The sequence below is a fragment of the Corylus avellana genome, chromosome ca8 (assembly GCF_901000735.1).
Source record: "Corylus avellana chromosome ca8, CavTom2PMs-1.0".
NCBI lineage: Eukaryota > Viridiplantae > Streptophyta > Magnoliopsida > Fagales > Betulaceae > Corylus > Corylus avellana.
In genome coordinates, this window is record NC_081548.1 from 3,198,740 (window position 1) to 3,204,860 (window position 6,121).

The following is a 6,121-nucleotide window of genomic DNA, read 5'->3' on the forward strand; positions in this document are numbered from 1 at the left end:
GTGGTTTCGCCTCCATCCGAGTATCGGTACCGAACTCTCATCTTATCTTATCTTGGGGCCAAAAAAATACTCTCCTCCATACATGTGCCCTCATTTCATAAACATTTATCTCATCTCTTGTACTTTTCTTTGTACTTCTTTTGATGCATCTTAGGGCAACATGTAGGAGGGTTTATCATCTTTTTTTTTTTTCTTATAATCATCATCATTTCTCAACTTTCTTTTCTTAAAATGGAAACTTTTCCAAATATAAACTTGTTGTGCTTAAAAAGCATTTAAAGAAATATAAACTTTCTAAATAATTCTTTTTTAGAAATCCTTCATGCATGCAACATATCTCCATGACAGGTAAATAAAATAATCATTTACAGTTTGATACAAGAATATATAAATAGCATGACATGAAATAATTTTAGAAGGGGTAGTGAATTTACTTACCTCTAGACTGAAGCTAAAAGTGGTATGAAGGAATCCAGTTGCTCCAATATGACTAACACCACTAGTATATCTTTTGAAACTAATTTATAAAGTCCGCTATCTCTTGTGTTCTTTCTTTCTTGTAGCGCTTGGTCTCGCCCTTTCTCTCTCTGTTCTGAGTAAACACTCTTAGAAAGAAGAAAGACCGAGTAAAAAGCGGAAGAAGGAAGAATATATGCAAGAGATGGAAGAGGAGATGAGTGGTGAAAATACTGAAGGAGAAGAGCTCTATTTATAGGAGAAAATCAAACACTATTCTACCTTCAATTTACAATTATACCCTCATTTTACTATTTCACCAACCCTATACTATTTCACCAACCCTATACTATTCTACCTTCAATTTACAATTATACCCTCATTTTACTATTTCACCAACCCTATACTATTCTACCAACCCTATACTATTCTACCAACCCTATACTATTCTACCTATACTATTCTACCTTCTTATTCTACCATCCTTATACCTACCATTTACTATCCTATTATTTCACCAATTACCATTCTCTAAATACCACTCTCATAAATTTCCCAAGAATTAAAATCCTTAGCTACAATGGATATTAAAATAACATCATTATCAAAATAATCTATTTAAATAGCTTTGAAAATTCTGGGACACTACAAGTTGACAGTCGATTTGTTGGGATCCAATATATGTGTACCATAATAGGACACAAAGTAGCAAAATTTTAATAAGAGCTGATTGAAAATTGCGATTGAAAAATATAACTTTTAAATTAAAAAGAGTTTTTGAACAAAAGTTTTAAAATAAAGCTTTTATCAAAAGTGTTTTTTTTTGACAATTTTTAGGTTTTTTGAACTCTTAAAAGCGCTTTTAATTTTTTTACTAAACGTATACTGTTTTTTTTTTTGTCAAACGAACTTTTTAAGTGTTAAAATCACTTTAGACTCCTCAAACGCAATCACAAACATGTCCTAAATCCAATTCTAACTACGGGAGTCAAGCCAAACCCAGTTATACACCGGGGCATAAGTTTAATTCTCGCAATGAAAAATCTTGTGTCTGAGTAGTGTAATTCACTTTGGATGTCACTTATAGTGGAATAAGGCTGGGTTGAGATTGTCAAACTATAGTTCAATTGAACTTGAGAAAGCAACTACAGTTTTTACTGTTTAAGTCCCTTTTGTCATCGGTTTCCAGCGATCAGAATGATCATATCACAGGTATAGTAGCTACTCTAATTGCATAATTTGCCATTTTTTAGCTTAAAAAAAAAAAAAAAAAAAAAAAACTCTTTCATGTATAATTGGGCCCTGATCCACAGGCCAAACGTCAATTTGTAAACTCAATATCCTTGTGGAATAGGATTTACTTTTGGTCCATATATCATTTACGACAAGGACGTGGAATCCTCAAACCTCCCAAGGCCCAACCAAGGATGTCGCGCGGCTGTGTCTGCTGTCTTGTAGCGCCGGCATTTCTGTGTCACCCCTCGTAGAGCATGTTGAAACTTGAAACTATCAAACATGTCAGTCCAAAGCACACAAAAGGCTAGGACTTCGGGTACCATCAAAGTAGGCCATTGCTATTTGTTATGGATATATCATCAAAATATCTTGAATAATATTCTTAATTTTTTTTTTTTTTTTTTTTAAGGATAATTGATTTATCACATTTCCGACATGGCTGTCAATTGTCATGGTGGCAGCTTGAGTGTACATTGCACCCTTGTTGGCCACCCAGCCAGACATAGGGAGACATGCCCTGGGCTAGCTCGAGTTGCTGGGGTGGACATGGTGCAGCCCTCTTGTTGGTTGAGTCACACCATCTTTCTCCACTGCCACACTCCTTTCTCGAGGTGTGTAGCAGCAACACCCATGGCAGACTCGAGGCTGACTATAAGTTTGAATTTTGTTTCAGTAATTTATTTTTTATTTTTATTAAATATTTTATAGATTGGGTCTCTTGTTTTATGAAGAGTTTGAGTTCATGAGTAGAAAATAAGTGTTAAAGTATTAATTAAATTGAGATAACTTCTCTTTAGACTCATGAATTACCACGCAATTTGACAAATCCCAAAACTTTAAAATCACTAAATTTGAATCCCTAAACTTTCAATTACAGTCAATTTGAACCCCCGTCAAATTTTAAAAGTTAAAAGTGAGACAATGACGTTTATACCCCTGACTTTTTTATAAAATTTCAAATTTACCCTTAATTCCAAATTTAAAAATTAAAAACAAAAACAAAAATCAGGGATATTAAGATCTTTTTAGGTATTGCCGTTAGAAGTTAACAGCTAAATTTGATAGAGGGGTTCAAATTGACTGCAATTGAAAGTTCAGGGGTTCAAATTGAGAATTTTTTTATGGGGTTTGTCAGATCGCATTGTAATTTATGGGTTTAAAGTGAAGTTACCCCTTAAATTTATTATCTTTTATTCTTAAACTTTTGGACACTTAACGTTACTATTAGAAATGCCTACTTAATTTACTTATTATTAATTAATTTAAATAATTAAATTCACTTTTTTTATCAATTCAAAACTTTAAAATAATTGATAATTTACTATAATATTAAAACCGTGATTGCAAGTTTGTTAACACCACATTATACATCATATTTCAGCTAACTTAAATTCACAAACCTTCTAGCTTCTGCTAAAACAATATAGCCCAAAAGTCAATATTTTCTCTGTCTTTTCTTTATCTTATTCTATAAATTCAATAAATCAACCATTAAATTTGTAAACTCACGTACATAGACCCATACAAATTCAATAATAAATTCATCCATTTACTATAAAAAAAAAAAATGTTAAAAGATGGTTAACATTTTGGATATTTGTCACTCCCTTTGGTTATAATACCTAAAATGGAGGCTATCAAGGGAATTCATTTCCTAGCAAATGAAATTTAAATTTTTAAAATATCCTTATCAAGGGGTCCAACGAAAACAATATCTCGTCAATAAACAATATATTGATCAATATATTAATTTTGGTTTTGCAATGATTGATATACAATTACTTTTGTGACTAATAATTTTTTATATATATCTGCCAATAAACCCTATATTTTTTATTCCATAATAATTCAGTTTGATCTTAAAGTTATGGGTGAAAAGACGGTTACGGTTAGTAGTTATTGGCTAAAACCGCTAACTGTAACTGCCTAGGGGCTAGGCGGTTAGTGAATTGTTAACCGCCTAGGCAGTTAACCAACGATTAGCGGTTAATAATTAACTCTAATAAACCACTAACCATTTTTTAAAGAAAAAATTAAAAAATAAATAAATAAATAAAACGACGTCATTTTATGGTAATATGATAAAAGCGTGTTTGACTTTGTACAAAATGACCTTGTATCGTTTCTTGTGGGCCGCCTCCATTGTCCACAAAACCGGGAATGAAACGACATCGTTCTTGGCAGGGGTGAAAAGCATATGCACTAGGCACAAAACTATGTCATTCCTATTGACTACAGCGATGTCATTTCCGGCACCCTCTTAGCGTATGCCATGAAACGACGTCGTTCAAGTTAAGTGGAACACCATTGTTTCGAAGGGGGCTGGAGGTGTATTTTTAATCAATTAGGAGGTTTTCTTCTTCCTCTTTACCTGAAACTAAAAAATAAGAAAAGTATGAAAAACACCTGAAAAACCTTAAGATTTTTATTTTTGAACCCATGAAGATTCCCCTTCCTCCAATGTTTCCAAAATTGCCTATTTGTTGGGATGATTCTCCAGCCTCCAATACTTTCAAAGCCCGGATAATGAGAAGTTTCTCTCTTATTGATAAGAAATCATTTGTCTCCTTTAATGGAGAACAAAAAATACATCTTTCCAGTTCTTTTCTTTCAACAAATAGCATCATGACAAAGAGGTTTTTCTTTTGGTTTGGCAATTGATTAATGAAGATTGGAGAAACTCATTATTGAAGCCAAACCCAAACCTTGCATGGTGATGATTTGATAGATCTTTATCATAACCTTTTGTGAATTTTCATTCTTTTCTTTGTCTTCTTCTATATGAGAAAAAAATCACATATTTTAAATTAAAAATTAATTATAATACACTAAATTAGAAAAATTATATCGAACCCATTTGAAGATAAACTTCCTCCACTTCCTTTTGCATTAATTTTTTGAGAACTGTTAGAGAGCCAAACAAATGAACCCAGAAAAATTGTCAAATTGACGTAACAAATCATGAGTGATAGATAAGGAAGAGAAAATTGACATTTTTTTAATTTAAAAACTCTTGCTACATCAGTTTAAATTTTTTTCTTAATTTATTTGTTTGACTTTCTAACACTTTTCTAATTTTTTAAGGTAATACCATGTAAACCAATGCATGGTAGAAGAAATTTGCATCTCAAGTCTCAACATCCTCGTAGAAATTAATTGTCGGTGAATCGTGAAGTTTTTTTTTTGGTGTGTGATTTAATCGTGAAAATAATCTAAAGCTTCAATTGAACGTCTCTGTCACGAGATCTAATTTATGTGATAATATATATAAATAATGACCACCCACCAAAAAAAAATGTTATTAGATAATTTCTCTCTCTCTCTCTCTCTTTCACATCGGTGGGTAGCCGTCAGCTAGATAATCATGTAAACTGCCAATATTTAAAGCTTCCCAGAGCAAATAGAGACGAGGGAATATCCTAATGGTGCCAAGTTCTAGAATATTCAAACTAATTATTAGTATTATTAGAAAATTTACATGAGTTAAAGTTAAAATAAATAAATAAATTATTTAGTCCATATGATTTACAGTTTTACTAAATTTATCATTAGACTATGAAAAGTATTTTAAAGATTCATAGGCTAAGCTTGCTTATATTTAACTCGTTAATTCCATGGAGAATTTGCATGACAAATATTAAAGATATAATCAATCAATATTATTGGAGTACAATGTAATCAATTATTCGATCCAGATGTACAAACTTGCAATCATTTCAGATTTAATTATAAGATGTTAAAACATTGTTTCTATTTAATATCAATATGATTGCTTTCAAAATGTCATTGTCTATTTGTCTTATTTTAATTCATATTCGTTCTCCCTAATTAAAGAAAAGGGTCCAAAAAATAGCCATTTTTTTTAAATCCAAAAAAGAAAAAGAAAGAAAGCCATTTAGTGTGCATTATTATCGTGCCATCTATGTGTGCGTTTTTAACGTGTCCCTTGCAACACATTTCTTATACTTCATTGAAATTACTAATCCCGTGGGTAAGCGCGCATCGGACCCATGTGAGATTGTGGTGGCACGTGGAATACACGCACGGGCGGGGAAGGTTGTAAAAGTTGAGGTGAGGACTGTGAGGCTGAGGTCCTGAGGGAGGGCGGGGGACAAACGTGTATGTGAAAATTACAATTTAACATTTTAAATCACAGATTAGTGTTTAAATTTGTACGTTTTCAAAAAAGCATCTCATTGCCTGTTTTTCGAAAACGCAAATTTTTATGCGTTTTTAAATCGTAATTTTTAAAAATAGCAATCTCAAACTATCAATTTCTTAAGAGATTTGGTTTAAAATTACACTTTTTGTCTACAAAATCATAATTCCTAATGCATCCGTAGGGCAATAGACTTGTCACTTTAACTGAACACGCATGAGGAAGCAAGGGAAGAGTATACAAGTAAAATGTCGATCGGGGTGGAGGAGG